The 18,615-nt window shown below is 46.3% G+C and overlaps 1 long non-coding RNA gene across 1 annotated transcript in view; it reads left to right on the top strand.

Moving 5' to 3' along the window:
• The window catches only part of LOC143984286 (uncharacterized), a 42,138-nt gene extending 24,470 nt beyond the window's left edge, over positions 1–17,668 (top strand). The window contains exon 3 of the long non-coding RNA XR_013274770.1: positions 15,782–17,668. This is a non-coding gene — a long non-coding RNA (uncharacterized LOC143984286). The remainder of the gene's footprint in view (positions 1–15,781) is intronic.
• Positions 17,669–18,615: the final 947 nt, after the last annotated feature.

Genomic DNA, 18,615 nt, shown 5'->3' with positions numbered 1-18,615 from the left:
CTAAGTCGCTATAAAAAAGGAATTAAATGAAAAAGACAGGTAGCATTGTACAGCAAAAAGTAGGTTGTATTGAGTTGACATGGAGTATTTTATGTGGCATTCAGGACGTATGAAAGCTCTTTTTACTGGTAGATATAATAGCATGAGTAAGTTAATGCAGAAAATGTTAGCTGCCATCTGATATTATGGAAAAAAAGCAACTTAGTTTGTGTTCCTTTTGTTGCTATCTTGTTCCTTTCTGTTCTTATCACTTTTAGTGCTAGTTATATGAATTTCTTATCACATAACATTAAAGTAAATATCTGTAATACCTAAGGGCGGGACAGGTAAATGAACACAGAAAATAGATCAGCTAGCTAAAAGTGAGATGTAACAGTATGTAACAAATCAAAATGTTTTGCTGTGATCAGGCCCGGACTGGGACAAAAAATAGGCCCGGGCATTTTAGATTGAGCAGCCAACCTTTCCAGGGACCGGGGGGGGGGGGGGGTGGGTTCGGTAGACATTAGCGGGGGTGGCTGGTGTTGGTCCTCCACACTGTAATGTGCAGCGACACTGTGATATAAAGGGAACTGCACTAAAAAGGGGCACTGCAATGATTACAGTGCCCTTTTACGGAGCAGTCCCCTTTATATTATAGTGTCCCAGTCCTATTGTGGCCATGCCAGTACTGTCTGTCTCCTATTGTGTCCATGGCCCAGTGACACTGACCTGCTCTCTGGCGCTGCGGGTACAGGGTGGCTCCCTCTGGCGCTGCAGGTACAGGGTGGCTCTCTCTGGTGGTGCGGTGCAGCGTCACTCTCTCTGGTGGTGCGGTGCAGCGTCGCTCTCTCTGGTGGTGCAGGTGCAACGTCGCACTCTCTGGTGGTGCGGTGCAGCGTCGCTCTCTCTGGTGGTGCGGTGCAGCGTCGCGCTCTCTCTGGTGGTGCGGTGCAGCGTTGCGCTCTCTCTGGTGGTGCGGTGCAGCGTTGCGCTCTCTCTGGTGGTGCGATGCAGCGTCGCGCTCTCTCTGGTGGTGCGGTGCAGCGTTGCGCTCTCTCTGGTGGTGCGGTGCAGCGTCGCGCTCTCTCTGGTGGTGCGGTGCAGCGTCGCGCTCTCTCTGGTGGTGCGGTGCAGCGTCACTCTCTCTCTCTGGTGGTGCGGTGCAGCGTCACTCTCTCTCTGGTGGTGCGATGCAGCGTCACTCTCTCTCTGGTGGTGCGGTGCAGCGTCACTCTCTCTGGTGGTGCGGTGCAGTGTCACTCTCTCTGGTGGTGTGGTGCAGTGTGGCTGGTTGTGCTGGGGCTATTAGTTCCCCCAGCACAGTCCTCTGTTTCATTTGCCATGTCTCCTGTAGTAGCTGCTACAAGCACTCCTCAGCTTGTTTCTGGGTTTTCTCTTTCACCCCAGCAGAGTGCATGCTGGGGACTGTAGTCTTCTCCCTGCTGAGACCAATGGTGCCATGTATCTCTGGGACTACATTTCCCATGATGCCCCTCTAGTTTCTTCTGATTGGCCCTCTGTGTTGGCCAATGGGGAGGGAAAACTACCAAAAAGGAACGCCTTCTCTTCCTCTGCTGCCGACGTGAGAAGGGGAGGGGGAGCGAGGGGGAATAGTGACAGCAGCCTGAAGCTCTCCCCACCGCGCGGACGCCCACAGCTGGAGGAGGAGAGCGGATCTGTCAGCGCGGCGCTGAGACTGAGCTGTGTGTGAGAGAGACACGCAGCACAGCCCATGTAGCCGCCAGTTCCGCAGGACACATGCACGGCCTTATGGCGGTAGGCGAGCGGCGGCCGTGGCCTGTGTTACCCACGATCAGGCCGCGGCCGCCGCTTACCTCCCGCTGTGCGGCCTGATCATCAACAGGCCACGGGCGGCCCCGGCCCACCGGGCAAATGCCCGGTCTGCCCTATGGCCAGTCCGGGCCTGGCTGTGATTGAAAAAGAATGCATGAGCTAACTTTAGTGGATGCCTACTAAGAAGGCCCTCTTACACATATGCATATCTGTTTCCCTAGAGTTCTTGTAACATTACTGCTTGCATAACAATATTTGGTATGTAACCACCCTGCCATAAGCAAGGGTGTCTCTGTAAATTTAGTCTGCATGGCTGTAGCCAGTGCCAATTTATAGTCAGCGGATGGCTGACCAAGCACAAAGTCCAGCCTGGCTGTCAGTTCTCCCTTCTGTCAGTAATTTTCACTGTCACCATCTAGCATTAGTGTGAGATTACACAGTGAGTCTGGATTATGAATATTCATATATTTTACCATGAAACCATTAGGGGTTTCTTTGCCAGTGGTGCATCATGGGATAGGGTATACATACAGGATCTCACAAAAATGAGCAGGTGTGTTAAATTTGGCGTTATCGCTCTCTGGTCACTGGAAGTTCAACATGAATGAGGGGGCCACGCCCCTGCGTCCTGCATTGCGGGCCGCCACTAATCTGTTCGCATTTCCCATTATGTTCTGAGTGATCTACTTGTTGTACACCCTTCTGTGAAATGTCAGCCCATGCTGTGTCTGGAGTCAGGGGGATGCTACAGGTATTAGTTTAAATATGGGCAAATACATAAGTAAAAAGATGAAAATGGTTTTAAAATGTAAAAAAACGCAAACTCAATGGAGTATTTTGTGTTTTCTCATGTTAGTCGTCTATGTTTCTACCTTTTTATGTAACCTGTATAAAAACACTGTGGAGAAGTCCATAAAATTTCGCTAACTATGATGAAGGCTGTTTTTACAGCTTGCTGTAAATGTGACATTTGCAGGACATTGAGAAGCTGTCATGTTTTCCATGTGCACAACTGTCCTGTTATAAATAGGGTGAATGCAAATGCAGAATGTCTGGCAAATGAGTCGCTGGTGATTGTAATGTAAAACAGTTTTCTGGAAAATCTGCTGGTGAAAGGTATATAAATCTGCTGTTTAGTAAATGCTTAGGCTTTGCTGGGTGTCATGGGAGCTTTTATGAGGCAGCTGTACAGTACATACTGTACGTTTATATGATTGTAATGATAATACAGTCTCTAAGTAAGGGTAGTTACAGCAAGCAATAATCAGAAATCGCTGACTTTACCTAGCTTATTTATGTATATACCAGATGGCACATGTGTCATTCCTGGCACTAGAAATAGGTTAAAATGGCCCTAAAACAAAGCTTCAATGCAGAAACCTGTTTCAGATGAAAAATACATGAAATGCTGAAAAAAAGAGTAATCAGTACATGAACCCTTAATGTTCATACCAAAATTCTAAATACATCACAGTGCTTTAATGCACACTAGGGGATTGTACAAAGAACAAGTCTGAATTCTACACCAGGAATTTCTAATCTTGTTGTATGGATTTTCCATTAGCTTAGTGTTTATTTCTAAAACTCTTAACTAGAGACACTTTTAAAAGAGACAAAATATGGCAAGTTATGAGGCCGTTTCTGGCAGGGTCATGGACAATGTATTTGTTTTAGTTAGGTTTGTCACCTACACATGGTGAGTCCTTTAGGATTTGTGTCTGTTATGGGGAAAACATACTTTTTGTTTCTCAGATTTCTGATCTGGTTCTTGAAGCTCAGAGGCCTTAGTAGAGTTTTGGGTGTGGCAAGGTCTCAATTCTTAGGTCCACATATTACTTGTTAGCCAGACCTCACTAATTAGTGTTAGCTGTGCACAGGTCTTTTTATATACAAGCTGTCTGTTGTTCAGGGTCTCCCTCTCTGGGCTAAGGGCTGACTACTGACAGAAAAAGGTACATATGTTGAGAGTTGATCAGGAGAAGCTTCCCAAGAAGTAGGAGGTGGATGTGCTAGCACCTTTTTAATGAGGGAGCCCCAAAGGGCCTATTTTGATTTACAACTCCAAGATGCCGGAATCTGGGTTATCATGATGGTAATCTGAGCACAGTGTATGTTTGCATGTGTACATGACCCTGTTCCCACAAGTTACCAGATGTATTATTCATTCCTTCTTACAAAGGAGTGGTTGCAATGGAGGTGCTTAAGCCTGCTCAGATGATGGAGTGAGTGGTCTATGAAAATAGGCATACAGAGTATGGATAAACTGGTATCCCTTATAGCATGAAGTACTAGTACTGAGGACTATCTGCCCTCCAAGCTGGTAACACCTGAAAACAGAAAACCATAAAACTGAGGTAAAACTGTCCCTTTTTAACAAAGGGGTAAACAGACTCTTAAGTAGGACAGGGAGATTTTAGGTGCTGTCTGCACCAAGGATAGGGACATATGACTGCCAATTTCAGAAAATACATGAGCCAATTAAATGTGACCTGGGGAAGGGTATGTCACTAAGAAGGCCAATAAAATATTAGGTGCGGCCTGTGCCAAGGACAGGGACATATTTCCCCATGATACATGAACCTACAAAATGTGACCTGAGGAGGGGTAAGCCTGTTCTTGCAGCAGACTTAAACATTTAGACTGGAAGACAAATATGTCCTATTGCTACAGAAGGAAACCCTATGGAGGCATTATTAAACTACGGAAGCCTTTTCACCTTAGTCCATGGCGGTCTGTGGACCCTGCAAAGATTGACCGTATTGAAGTACTCTGTATACATGGCAATACCAAAGACTATCCTACTGCGGTGCACACAGGGAAGACAATTAGTGGAACTGTAAAGCATGTCATGAGAGTATTTAAGAACTTGCTACAGTACACAGTGTAATACCAGGCTGTGATTTCTGCTGTTTTTGGAACTGGGGAACAAACAGGTAGCCAGTTCACAATGTCTGAAAGTGTGAAAATGTGTCTGAAGTACATTATCTTAATATTTTGCCTGGACTTGAGATGGATGTTGGTAACTTCACATTAGAGCTACACAACAACTTCCCACTAGAGGCCTTGGTTGGGGAGTCAGAGGAAACAGCCTCAATGCCAGACTTAATTGATTTACTTGTACCTGTGACCAGGGATGCTTTTGAGACTGCACAGTTGTGGGATTCCAATTTTTCAAATGCATAGAAAAATTTAAGGTGATAAATATGGTACCCTGGGAACCAGAGGTTAGCCTCCTGCAAACACAGGCTAATGTGATAGTTTTCATTCATGGTATTGAATGTAACTGTTTTGGGAAGCAGTTAACTTAATGGGTTTAGTTCCCCTTTAATGTTTCCAGTAAGGTAACTTTCATGGTCGTCCATAGGATTTTCCCTGTTTAAACTTTTTCATTAGATGTCCCCGAGGACTCCTGGATATAGCCTGGGAAACATGGGAGAAAAAGATCATGCCTCACAAAAGTGAATAGAACAGATTGCTCAGTTGCAGCATAAGATAGTGACAGTCATTCCGGTAGTACAGGAACATTAGCAGCAAGCCCAAAAGGCACACGTCAGAATTCATAAACTGTGCCTCAAAACCTTTAACTTAGGAGAAAGAGTCTTTGAGAGTTTTGGTACTCACTGCAGAGTAGTGATGGACGAACTTCCGACGGGACGTTTCGCGAACGCGAAATGCGAACGGACCCAAACGTTCGCGAAACCGACCGTTCGCCGCGGGCCCCATTGACTTCAATGGGAGGCGAACTTTGCAAACCTTCATGTCGAATTTGCGGCCACGTGGTAATTATTAGGGGGTAAAACGTAGTCCCACCATCTGGACAATGACATAATACATGTATGAGGTGAATTTGGGATCGATAACTACAAGCATTTTTATTTTATTTGGGAAATTGTTCTAACAATTCAGGACTATGGAGCTAATGAAGGCAATGGAGGAGAGGGAAGGTCAGGGACCAGGGTAGGCAAAGAAGAGGGTGCAGGAGATGATCACCAGCAGCGTGACATACCGGAATGACACATGCACCGTGATAGAGGCATCTGACAGCAGCACCGTAATACAGAGCACTGACAGCAGCACCGTGACATACAGCGCTGACAGCAGCACCGTGACATACAGCGCTGACAGCAGCACCGTGACATACAGCGCTGACAGCAGCACCGTGACATACAGCGCTGACAGCAGCACCGTGACATACAGCGCTGACAGCAGCACCGTGACATACAGCGCTGACAGCAGCACCGTGACATACAGCGCTGACAGCAGCACCGTGACATACAGCGCTGACAGCAGCACCGTGACATACAGCGCTGACAGCAGCACCGTGACATACAGCGCTGACAGCAGCACCGTGACATACAGCACTGACAGCAGCACCGTAAGCAGCCCCAGGAGGAAGTCAGCACAGCACAGGGATGGTGTGATCCCCTCATAATAAGAACCCCCAGGAGGAAGTCAGCACAGCACAGGGATAGTGTGATCCCTTCATAATAAGAACCCCCAGGAGGAAGTCAGCACAGCACAGGGATATCATAAGCAGCCCCAGTAGAAATATGACACCGCTCAACCTCTTCAAAGAGGAGGGTAGGGGCATATAGTACGGTGTGCTTTTTTGGGTCAAGGAAGTGAGCCAAATGAATTAAGAAGGTCTGTGTGCTTGATTAAAAAAATAGTTTATAGACATATACATGGTCTACTGGTCACATGTGTTGAATTCCTCCGAGATCCATGCCTCATTCATTTTTAGAAATGTGAGGTAGTTAACACTGTGGTGAGCTAGGCGAGTACGCTTATCGGTCACAATCCCCCCTGCTGCGCTGAACGTCCTTTCGGACAGGACACTGGATGAGGGGCAAGCCAACAGTTCGATTGCAAATTGGGCAAGCTCTGGCCAGAGGTCAAGCCTGCCCACCCAGTAGTCTAGGGGTTCATCACTCCTCAGAGCGTCCACATCGGCCGTTAACCCAATGTAGTCGGACACCTGACGGTCTAGGCGTTCCCTGATGCTGGATCCGGATGACACCTGTCGATGGGTCGGCTGAAAGAATGACCTCATATCCGAAGTCACCAACACATCTTCAAACCGGCCTCTTCTTGCAGGCGCTGTTGGATTGGTACCCGCAAATCCTTCTCTGGGAGTGGGAATTGCTCCTCTGCCAGCGCACGCAAAAGCAGAATGCAGCATTTCTCGAAGCAAGGCCTGGAAGTGCTGCATTCTGACAGCCCTCTGCGACGGCGGTAACATTTCCGCCATTTTGTGTTTGTACCGGGGGTCTAAGTACGTTGCCACCCAGTACTGGTCCTTGACCCTCATGCTTTTTATACGGGGGTCCCTATTAAAACACTGGAGCATGAAGGCCCCCATTTGCACTAAAGTGGAAGCGGTGTGGTGGCCTGGCTCCTGCTCATCATCCAGGATAATGTCGTCCTCTTCATTCTCCTCTCCCCATCCTCGCACAACAGGGATCCCAGAAAGGTTTAAAGCATGCTCTTCTTGCTCCTGCTCATCCGCCCCGGCACCATCCTCCTCTGACTCCTCATCAGACTCCTGTTGTTGACTTGTCTCAGATAGAGTAGCCCCCCCTGGGAATTCATCCAGCATTGCGACTTCCTCATCTTCCCGCTCCTGCTCCTCCACAGCCTGATCAATGACACGACGCAATGCACGCTCCAGAAAGAAGGCATAAGGTACCATGTCACTGATGGCGCCATGGCTGCGACTGACCAGTTTGGTGATCTCCTCAAATGGCCGCAGAAGTCTGCATGTGTCGCGCATGAGCAGCCACTGGCGCGGTGAAAAAAAACCCAGCTCCCCAGAACCGTTTCTTTCGCAGAGTTCATACAGGTAGACGTTAACTGCACGTTTCTGCTGGAGCAGCCTATCAAGCATATAGAAGGTTGAGTTCCATCGCGTCGGGCAATCGCAAATAAGACGTCTGACCGGCAGATGGTGTCGCCGCTGAATGTCAGCAAGGCGAGCCATGGCCGTGTAAGATCTTCTGAAATGGGCCGAGATTTTCCTTGCCTGCCGCAAGATGTCCTGGACCCCAGGGTATTTGACAAGGAATCGCTGCACGACCAAGTTTAAGACGTGTGCCATGCACGGCACGTGCGTGATTTTGCCCTGTTTCAATGCGCTAAGCAGATTGGCACCGTTGTCACACACCACTTTACCAACTGTCAAATTGAGCGGTGTTAGCCACTCATCTGCCTGTGAACGCAAAGCTGAAAGGAGTGCCGGGCCAGTGTGGCTCTTTGCTTCCAGGCACAACAGACGCAGCACGGCATGGCAACGTCTCACCTGGCATGTGGAATAGGTTCTGGGGAGCTTGGGCGGTGCAGTGGAAGAGACGCTAGCAGCGGAAAAGGAGGAGGCAGCTGAGGAGGAGAGGGAGGAGGATGGAGTAGGAGGAGGAGAAGAAGAGTCAGGCCTGCATGCAATCCGTGGCGGTAAAACCAAATCTACACGGGTGCCACGGGTTACATGCTTGACGGCCGTCAGAAGGTTCACCCAGTGGGCAGTAAAACTGATATACCTTCCCTGCCCGTGTTTGCTAGACCACGTGTCTGTGGTCAGATGTATCTTGGCACCGACACTGTGTGCCAGAGATACATTCACTTGCCGCTGAACATGGCCATATAGCTCTGGGATGCCCTTCTCTGAGAAATACTTCCTTCCTGGGACCTTCCATTGTGGTGTTCCAATGGCCACAAATTTGCGAAAGGCCTCCGAGTCCACCAGTTTATATGGCAGTAGTTGGCGGGCTATGAGTTCTGACAAGCCAGCCGCCAACCGTTGGGCAAGAGGGTTATCCGGCATCATCATTTTTTTACGCTCAAACATTAGGCCCACGGAAGCCTGCCTTTTTGCAGAAAAATGTGAGCTTGGCGTGATGGAAGGTGGAGTGGAGGACAATTGTGAGGAGAGAGGAGAAGGAGAAGTAGAAGACGAGGCTGGACGGTGAGAGCCTGCAGTGTGGCTTTGTGTGTTCCGTTGCTCCCACTGGGCTCGGTGATGGCTGCTCATGTGCCTTCTTAAGGCGGTCGTCCCTAGGTGAGTATTGGGCTTACCGCGACTAACGCGTTGACTGCAAAGATTGCAGATGGCAACGCTATTGTCAGCAGCGGACACGTTAAAAAAAGCCCACACTGCGGAGCCATGTGCCGGTGTCCTGGGAGCGCCAGATGTGACCGTACATGGTCGATGACTCGCTCCTGATACATTTGCAGTCTGCTTTGTCCCTGCTGTGCAATGTAAGTCATTGCTGCTTCTCCTCCCTATCTGCTGGTCCATATCTCCCTCTGAACTCCCCTCCTCTTCCTCTCTTGTGGGCACCCACGTGACATCACTAGACACGTCATCATCAACGTCACCTTCCCCACCGCTATAAGTAGAGATCTCGGAGTAGGCAGCAACACCGGGGACCAACCTCCTCCTTGGGCTGATCTGGGTACTGGCGTCAGACTGCTGAGTAGCGCTTGTTGCTACCTCCTCTTCCTGATCCAATACCAAGAGTGGCTGCGCATCAGAAATGTCCTCTTGATATGGATCGGAAAATAATTCCAGTGACTCAAGCGGAAGGTATGTGGTGGTGGTGGTGGTGGTCGTGTTGTTGGTGGTAGTGTCTTTGGGGGTGCACATAGCAGAGAGTGAAGAAGAGGGTGCAGATCGAGAGGATGAGGAGGGTGCAGAAGAGTAAGGCTGAGCGAGCCACTCAACCAAGTCTGGTGCATCCTTTAAAGTAATTGAACGCACCTTCTGCAACTTCCCACTTTGGCTCAAGCCTGTTGCTCCTGCCCTACCCCTACCACCCCTGCGGAAGGGCCTGCCTCTTCCTCTGCATGTCATTTTTTAAATGACCCTGTGACAAAACTCTTAGTCCCTATACCGCTGAAGGACTGCTGCAGTATAGGTGAGCGGTCAGCAGTGGTGCACGTCAACCCTATCTATTGTGGACCTATAGCGGTCCTTACAGAACAGCAGACTGTACCGCACTCAAGCCTATGTACCGTAGCACCCTATACCAAGTTACCAGTCCTTATAAGAACTTTTGTGGACCAAGCAGGTTGTGTATTAGTGTTTAGCAGACTGTACGTCAGTCCCTATACCGCTGAAGGACTGCTGCAGTATAGGGCAGCGGTCAGCAGTGGTGCACGTCAACCCTATCTATTGTGGACCGATAGCGGTCCTTACAGAACAGCAGACTGTACCGCACTCAAGCCTATGTACCGTAGCACCCTATACCAAGTTACCAGTCCTTATAAGAACTTTTGTGGACCAAGCAGGTTGTGTATTAGTGTTTAGCAGACTGTACGTCAGTCCCTATACCGCTGAAGGACTGCTGCAGTATAGGGCAGCGGTCAGCAGTGGTGCACGTCAACCCTATCTATTGTGGACCGATAGCGGTCCTTACAGAACAGCAGACTGTACCGCACTCAAGCCTATGTACCGTAGCACCCTATACCAAGTTACCAGTCCTTATAAGAACTTTTGTGGACCAAGCAGGTTGTGTATTAGTGTTTAGCAGACTGTACGTCAGTCCCTATACCGCTGAAGGACTGCTGCAGTATAGGGCAGCGGTCAGCAGTGGTGCACGTCAACCCTATCTATTGTGGACCGATAGCGGTCCTTACAGAACAGCAGACTGTACCGCACTCAAGCCTATGTACCGTAGCACCCTATACCAAGTTACCAGTCCTTATAAGAACTTTTGTGGAACAAGCAGGTTGTGTGTTAGTGATTAGCAGACTGTACGTCAGTCCCTATACCGCTGAAGGACTGCTGCAGTATAGGTGAGCGGTCAGCAGTGGTGCACGTCAACCCTATCTATTGTGGACCGATAGCGGTCCTTACAGAACAGCAGACTGTACCGCACTCAAGCCTATGTACCGTAGCACCCTATACCAAGTTACCAGTCCTTATAAGAACTTTTGTGGACCAAGCAGGTTGTGTATTAGTGTTTAGCAGACTGTACGTCAGTCCCTATACCGCTGAAGGACTGCTGCAGTATAGGGCAGCGGTCAGCAGTGGTGCACGTCAACCCTATCTATTGTGGACCGATAGCGGTCCTTACAGAACAGCAGACTGTACCGCACTCAAGCCTATGTACCGTAGCACCCTATACCAAGTTACCAGTCCTTATAAGAACTTTTGTGGAACAAGCAGGTTGTGTATTAGTGTTTAGCAGACTGTACGTCAGTCCCTATACCGCTGAAGGACTGCTGCAGTATAGGTGAGCGGTCAGCAGTGGTGCACGTCAACCCTATCTATTGTGGACCGATAGCGGTCCTTACAGAACAGCAGACTGTACCGCACTCAAGCCTATGTACCGTAGCACCCTATACCAAGTTACCAGTCCTTATAAGAACTTTTGTGGAACAAGCAGGTTGTGTGTTAGTGATTAGCAGACTGTACGTCAGTCCCTATACCGCTGAAGGACTGCTGCAGTATAGGTGAGCGGTCAGCAGTGGTGCACGTCAACCCTATCTATTGTGGACCGATAGCGGTCCTTACAGAACAGCAGACTGTACCGCACTCAAGCCTATGTACCGTAGCACCCTATACCAAGTTACCAGTCCTTATAAGAACTTTTGTGGAACAAGCAGGTTGTGTATTAGTGTTTAGCAGACTGTACGTCAGTCCCTATACCGCTGAAGGACTGCTGCAGTATAGGTGAGCGGTCAGCAGTGGTGCACGTCAACCCTATCTATTGTGGACCGATAGCGGTCCTTACAGAACAGCAGACTGTACCGCACTCAAGCCTATGTACCGTAGCACCCTATACCAAGTTACCAGTCCTTATAAGAACTTTTGTGGACCAAGCAGGTTGTGTATTAGTTTTTAGCAGACTGTACGTCAGTCCCTATACCGCTGAAGGACTGCTGCAGTATAGGGCAGCGGTCAGCAGTGGTGCACGTCAACCCTATCTATTGTGGACCGATAGCGGTCCTTACAGAACAGCAGACTGTACCGCACTCAAGCCTATGTACCGTAGCACCCTATACCAAGTTACCAGTCCTTATAAGAACTTTTGTGGAACAAGCAGGTTGTGTGTTAGTGATTAGCAGACTGTACGTCAGTCCCTATACCGCTGAAGGACTGCTGCAGTATAGGGCAGCGGTCAGCAGTGGTGCACGTCAACCCTATCTATTGTGGACCGATAGCGGTCCTTACAGAACAGCAGACTGTACCGCACTCAAGCCTATGTACCGTAGCACCCTATACCAAGTTACCAGTCCTTATAAGAACTTTTGTGGAACAAGTGAGTTGTGAATGTTTAGCAGACTGCAGCAGAAGGGCAGCAGTCAAGTATAATATCCTTTCTATATTTGGAAGAAAGAATATTATACATGTACAAGCCTATTACTGTACCACTGATACCAGTCCTGAAAAGAACCTTTGTGGAACTAATAATAACAGCAAGTCTTTAAAATTACCCTCACTGCCTGACAACACTGCTTCCTTCCTGTCCCTATACAAATTGGCAAAAAAAGAGAACGATTAGTGGTTACTGGAACAGCTCTTTTGTGGACCTTGATAGTAACAGCTAATGATGATGATGATGATGATGATGATGAAAGACTAATCTGGCTGTCCCTGTAGCATACACCGTCCTTTCCCTTTCTCTAAACTAACAAAAGACACTCAGGCTGCTGCAAGAATCAGCAGCACAGCAAACCTATCAACACCTAACACCTATACCAGTCCTGAAAAGAACTTTTGTGTACCAAATAGCTAGTGGTTTATCTCTCCCTACTCCACACAGGAACCTGTCCCTATCTTAACAGAAGAAAGAATGTAAAATGGCCACCGGATCGGGTGTATTTATAGGTTAGGGGGAATGTACAAGTGTCCATGTGCTGTCATGTCTCAATTGGCTGTCCTGTATCACATGATAAACGTGTCACCAAAGGTTAAAGTTCTTGTATACATTAAACACGTAAGTCCGCCGCGGCGAACGACGGAAAAAGGCGTTCGAACGTGCGGACCGCGAATGTCGGAAATTCGCCGCGAAACGACCGCCGGGCGAACCGTTCGGCCATCACTACTGCAGAGACTAAATTTCTTGCAAAGCAGTAGAGCCCATATAAGGTCAGTGAGAAAATTAGGCGATATTACCAGGTATATACTACCAGGTAAACATGTATCAGCCCAGAAAGAGAAAGGTCCTCTAAATATGCCATGTTAACCTAACAAAACCCTAGAAGGATCAGGAGGCTCTCTCAACAGAAAGAGTACCTAAAGTGTCACCAACAGAAGCTATATCTGAGGTTAGGATGTCAGCGACTGTGTCTGTTAGTCAGATTCCGGGGCTGAGACAGTTCTTGCAGGAAAAGTAAGAGCTGTATTCAGAATTACCTGGCTAAATTAAAATAATTTTCCAGGGTATTAAGACTGAGTCCTATCTTAGAGTAAAGTTAAAATCAAATCAGGTACTTGAGGCTAAGAGAAAAGCAACTTTTGAAGAGGTACAGAAGAAAGTTGCCAGGGACACATCAAAGGGTTGTTGATGACTGTCACTTTCTATAGGTCTGAGCAGAGGGGCTGAGCACATGAAGCACTGGTTGGCAGGGTTGTGGATGGTGTATATGTGTCGCCTAGGCATTTCACCTACACATGTTGAAAGGCTCTAGAATTTGTGTCTGTTTTAGAGAAAACAAACTGTCAGGTCACCTTGAGGCAAGGTGACAGGTGCACACCGTAGGATCAGGAGTGCACCTCAAGGTTGTGGACCCTACGGCTGACTGCTGCAGACGGGGGACAGATCCCACTGGGGTTAGAGCGTAAGATTCCCTGGGGCGCGGAGTCTAAGAGCCAGCAGGTGTTCAACAGCGCCTCTGGTGGTGAGGATGGACTTGGCTGCAACTGGCTCCAGGTCGCGACCCCCAGGGTCCCCCAGCTCACACCCACAGTAGGCAACAGGAGGATAGGGATGGTGAGGGACAAAGCCAAGGTCGGGGCCACAAGCAGACAAGAATAGTCGGGACAAGGCAAAAGGTCAGGATCACAGGCAAACAGGTATAGTCAAAAACACGCCAAAGTCTGTAATGGAAAACAGTAGCAGAGCACACGGCAGGAAACAGGAAGCTAACACACAAAGGAATACACAATGGTTGATCAGCACTGATGGCCTGCAGTGCACAGGTTAATATAGGGCTCCCTGATAGGGCCTGGGGTGGAGCCATGCTTAGAGGAGAGGTTATAAAAACCACCAGGTGGAAGTGGCTGACCTCTTAGTCTGAAGGCGTGAGGGGAGGTAAGCAAACACAGGAAGATCACTGCATAACCATGACACAAACATTGTGTTTTCTCAGATTTTAACAAGTTCTGTGCTGGGCACTAGAGTCTGGAGACTTTGTAGAGCTTTGGGAGGGGTAAAGCCTCCAGTCCTAGGTCCATACTCAACCAGGTTGAAACAGTTAGTTAGGTGCTGTCCTGAATGGGAGGGTAGGAGTTAATGCCATACCTGATTTCCTGGTCATTTTGGCAGGTTCTTGTCTGGGTTTAGCTCACTGGCCTGTGTAATAAAAGGGACAGTGGTCCAGTGCAAACAGAGGGGGAAGGAAGGGAGAGTTCCATCCAAGGATAGTGAGTTAGGTTAGCCCCTGAGAAAGACCTGTATGGGATTGAGACAAACAATGAGACCTGGAGCAGCAGAAGGATGGCATTTACCACTGACCGCATGTAGAGACATTTAAGTTGGTGTTTGCCCTGAAGACACCAGCACTGGAATATGCCTCTTAATGATTTTCATTCATGTGAGAATGCCTTTGAAGGACTGTATCTGCTGAACCACACATTGGCAGGTTTGCCAGTACAGCACACAGCCTGTAGTGATAGTTAGGGAATTAGGAATGAATAAAGCCTTTATTTGCTGGACTGTGAATTGTTTCTTTTTTGCATTTTCCTAGAAAATTTTTTATTATGGTTTTATAATTATAGTTATTTGTTTTATGCTATGGACTCAGTATACTAGGCCCTCCTGCTTTTAATTTGTGCCTATTGCCTTGTTGAATAAAAGTGCAGGTCAATCCTGCCTGGACTGTCCATGAGTGTGCCTGTTGCATACATGGTTACCTCTCCCACTACCAGTTGAGCTTGTCCTCCTTATAATTTATTACACAGATGTACTGAATTTATTTTTTATATTGCCTAGACCTACATTTTCAGGTACATTTTCTTATACAACCAGTTACATTGTTTTCTCGGTAGCAAAAGTAGCTAGCCAATTGCTTTCACTTGGTACCTGGAAGTTGTCCTAAAGATAATGAATCCCAGACAGTAAATCTAGGAAGTAGTCCAGTAATTCACACATAATATCTCTCAATTGAAACAAAATGTGTTACAATCCTTCAGACCTGGAAGGTCTGCAGTTGGTTATTATAATGCATCACAGCCTATTGCATTCATCTGTAGACTAAAACAGCTGTGTACAGTCTACCCTTTGCCATCATGCACTGAATGTATTCACATTGCTATAAGAAAGAAGCGGGGACTGGGCGTGTGGCTTTCAAGTATACTAAAATAAATCCAACCGTAACAGATTATCAAGGAATATACTGTATACAGTAGCTCATGGCAAACTATCACAATGTACAATGACTGACCAAAGTATTCGAGGCAACGCACAAACAACAATTTGTTGATATTTGTTTGCTTTGATTTTGTGTACAATGCTTCATGCAGCGTTTATTAGTTCTTAAAGCACAACTAAACCCCCCCAAAAAAACAACTAAACCCAAAAGAAAATATATGGCATCCACCCAGTCCTCATATGCAGTGACTGTATCAGCATTCTTTTTTTCCTTATAACCTGATAGACCTGCACATAACATACTTCCTGTTCCTATGTGGCTATGCTCTGTTCGCCAATGTATCTTTGGAGGGAGCCATGGTTGTCTACCAAGCTAGATTTCAAACGGGTTTGCCTTTGTTCATCTTTATTACATCATAGTTGCTTGTATTAGTAGCTTACACGAGAAAGGTAACATTGTTTTTGCTTTACAGGTCACAGGAAGTGAAAAGGTCACTGGCAAGATCAATCAGTGTTTTCTGTATTTGCCTGAAAATCAAAAGGTAATGCAGCTACAACTAGGTATTTTTTGTTCTTGGGTTTAGCTATCCCTCAATCATTTACAGCAAGGGTTTCTAAACAAGGGCCGGTTTACTGTCCTTCAGACTTTAGGGAGGCAGGACTGTGGCCACTGGGAGTGGAAAATGTCCAGGCATCAGTTGGAGTAAACAATGCTCCATCTTTGGTGTCACTGGTAGGAATTGTGTCCCATCATTTGTGTCATTGGGCCCCCATCGTTGGTGTCTTTGTTAGAAATTGTAACCCATCATTGGTGTCATTGGGAGGAGTTGTGCCCCATCTTTGTTGTCAGTGCATGAAATAGTGCCCCAAGGGCCAGATAAAAGCAAGCAGTGCCCCTGGGCCTCCGTTTGGAGACCACTGATTTACAGAGTACTGCTTTTGTTGAGAACTGCTATCCCATTTCCTAGTTTCCAGTGAAGTGACTATTACCTGGTTCAAAACTGTCCATTTCAAGAACCTGTTAAAGTAACCCTGTTATGAAAAAAATAGGTGGCCTCCTGAAAATGCTACTCACCTGGTTATCATGCTGACTCACTGAAGCTGATTTATCAAAGGGATTGAGAATTTTCATACTTCTCCAATTGTCCAATCACGTGACAACCAAATCTCTGTTTACCTCTTTCATATGCCCATGACTGGATAATTGAAATGAATATTCACACACTGGAGTGGAAAATCTGATGCAGCTCTGCATAAAAATCAATCAACTTCCAGATTTTTGTCTAAGTTTAATTGAATAAGCTGGTTGGCTACCATGCACAGCTGCCCCAGATTTTGCACTCTCTAGTTTTAGTAGATCAACCCCACTGTATTTTGTGAACATTCTCAACACCTTTAGTAAACTAGCCATCAGAAAGGGCAGGGTTCTTTTTATTTTGTGGGATGTACTGGCCATGACTTTTTATATTTATTTATTACAGGTACGTATATAGTGTCATAGAGCTTTACATATACAGTCTATTATACATTCGGCCTCAAGGAGCTCACAATCCAAGGTCCCTAACTCACATTCATACATACACATACTAGGGCCAGTTTAGATGGGAGCAAATTAACTTACTAGAATGTCTTTGAAATTCCCAGAGAAAACCCACACAGGCACAATGAGAACATGCAAACTCCAGGCAGGTAGTGCTGTGGTTGGGATTCAACCTGAGGACCCCAGTGCTGCCACACGGAAGTGCTAACCACTATCCTGAAGATATGCAAACAGGGCATTTCTTTTTTATAGATATTGTGAACATACGTCATCTGAAACATAATAGGGCTACAAGTATAATGTTGTTTTCTAACTGTACAGAGGCTAGCAATAATATCTACACAATACAACTAAGCTTTTGTTGGTGGATTGTACATCCTACTGAAGTCAATTAGGATTATTTGAACACGGGTGCTAAGAGCTTAGGGCAGACAACCTTCTGGGGCCCCTCTTATAATGAACATAGCTTTGTCATCCCCCGAGAGCACTGCGACCAAGCAGGACACAGGATGTACAAATTGTTGCCAGAATCCATGACAGGTACTATATCTTTCTGTAGGCAAATTGCAGCTTGTGGGCATATAAATGTCCACACCCGGTGGGCATCATGGCTGATTGGACAATATACTCTCACAATATCTCACTGTCCAAATGTTGTTCTAATGAACAGTATGAATTATATGGCAATTTTATTGTCCCCTCAAAAGAAAACAGGCTTCAAAACTCTGTACATAAAACAATAAAGGATTTGGCCCATCAAGAAGAGGATTTCTAAGCACACTTATGGGTGCGTTCAAGAAGAAATATTATGTATGGGCGCCTAGGAGACCAAAAAATACTTAATTTTCATTAACAAAGTTGGAAATGTTGGGCCATTTATGGTCAATCTTATTCTTAAACTTCATGGGAACATTCTTCAAAGACATTAAAATTGTCATTGCAGAAGTAACCCATTTCTAATGGGCATTTGCAGTGATTGTCTCCAAATCATTGTCTATGGCATTGTTTTGTATGGTATAATGTAGCTACTTTAATACAGATATCGTATCCAGTAACAATAAGGTTGTAATATTGTACATTAGAGCAAAGAAAGCTCGTTTATTTGTTTCATTAATTCAACACAAAAGGAAAATATTTCCTACTGTAATTACTTACAAATGTGTCAATTTTTGCCAAGTCTGATGGCATAACAGCTTGTGTACAGTACAACTGAAGGATTATACTGAGCCAACAGGTTCCTTTGTTCTCACGTTGGAAGGCTTTCACTTTGACAATAAATGCAGTATGACCTACAGACAATAGAAAATCATCCTATCAACATTTTTGGTTTTCTGAGGTTTTCATTGTGGTAAATACTGCTTGGGAGCACAGCTATTGAAATGTACCAGTCACTAAACTTGGCAAAGCCATTGCATTCTGAGATAAACCTACACTCTTGAGAATGCAACACATTTGGCTAACATTGACCTCTTTTAACCCACGTTCCCACACCCAAGATGTACACTTGCCAAAATCCCAAGGCCAGGACTTTTCTCAATGTTGACAGCCCCTAATGAAGTAGTGATGTGCACAACGGAAAAATCTGTTTAGTTTCGTAATCATTTGTTAAGTTAATAATTCTGTCTCGTCATATTTGTTATTAGAATGTTTCATTTTCAGAATTTGTTTCATGTATTCAAATTTTTTTTTCTTATATTCATTATTTTTAAATCGATTCGAGGATTGAAATTCCCATTTCAGCATTTGAATTTGAATTGAATTGGAATT

Source organism: Lithobates pipiens, unplaced genomic scaffold (genome assembly GCF_037356315.1).
Source record: "Lithobates pipiens isolate NorthernLeopardFrog02 unplaced genomic scaffold, aLitPip1_a1.2 Scaffold_16, whole genome shotgun sequence".
In the NCBI taxonomy this organism is placed as follows: domain Eukaryota; kingdom Metazoa; phylum Chordata; class Amphibia; order Anura; family Ranidae; genus Lithobates; species Lithobates pipiens.
Note: the sequence above shows the minus strand (reverse complement) of the source record. Positions and strands in the feature narration are given on the sequence as shown.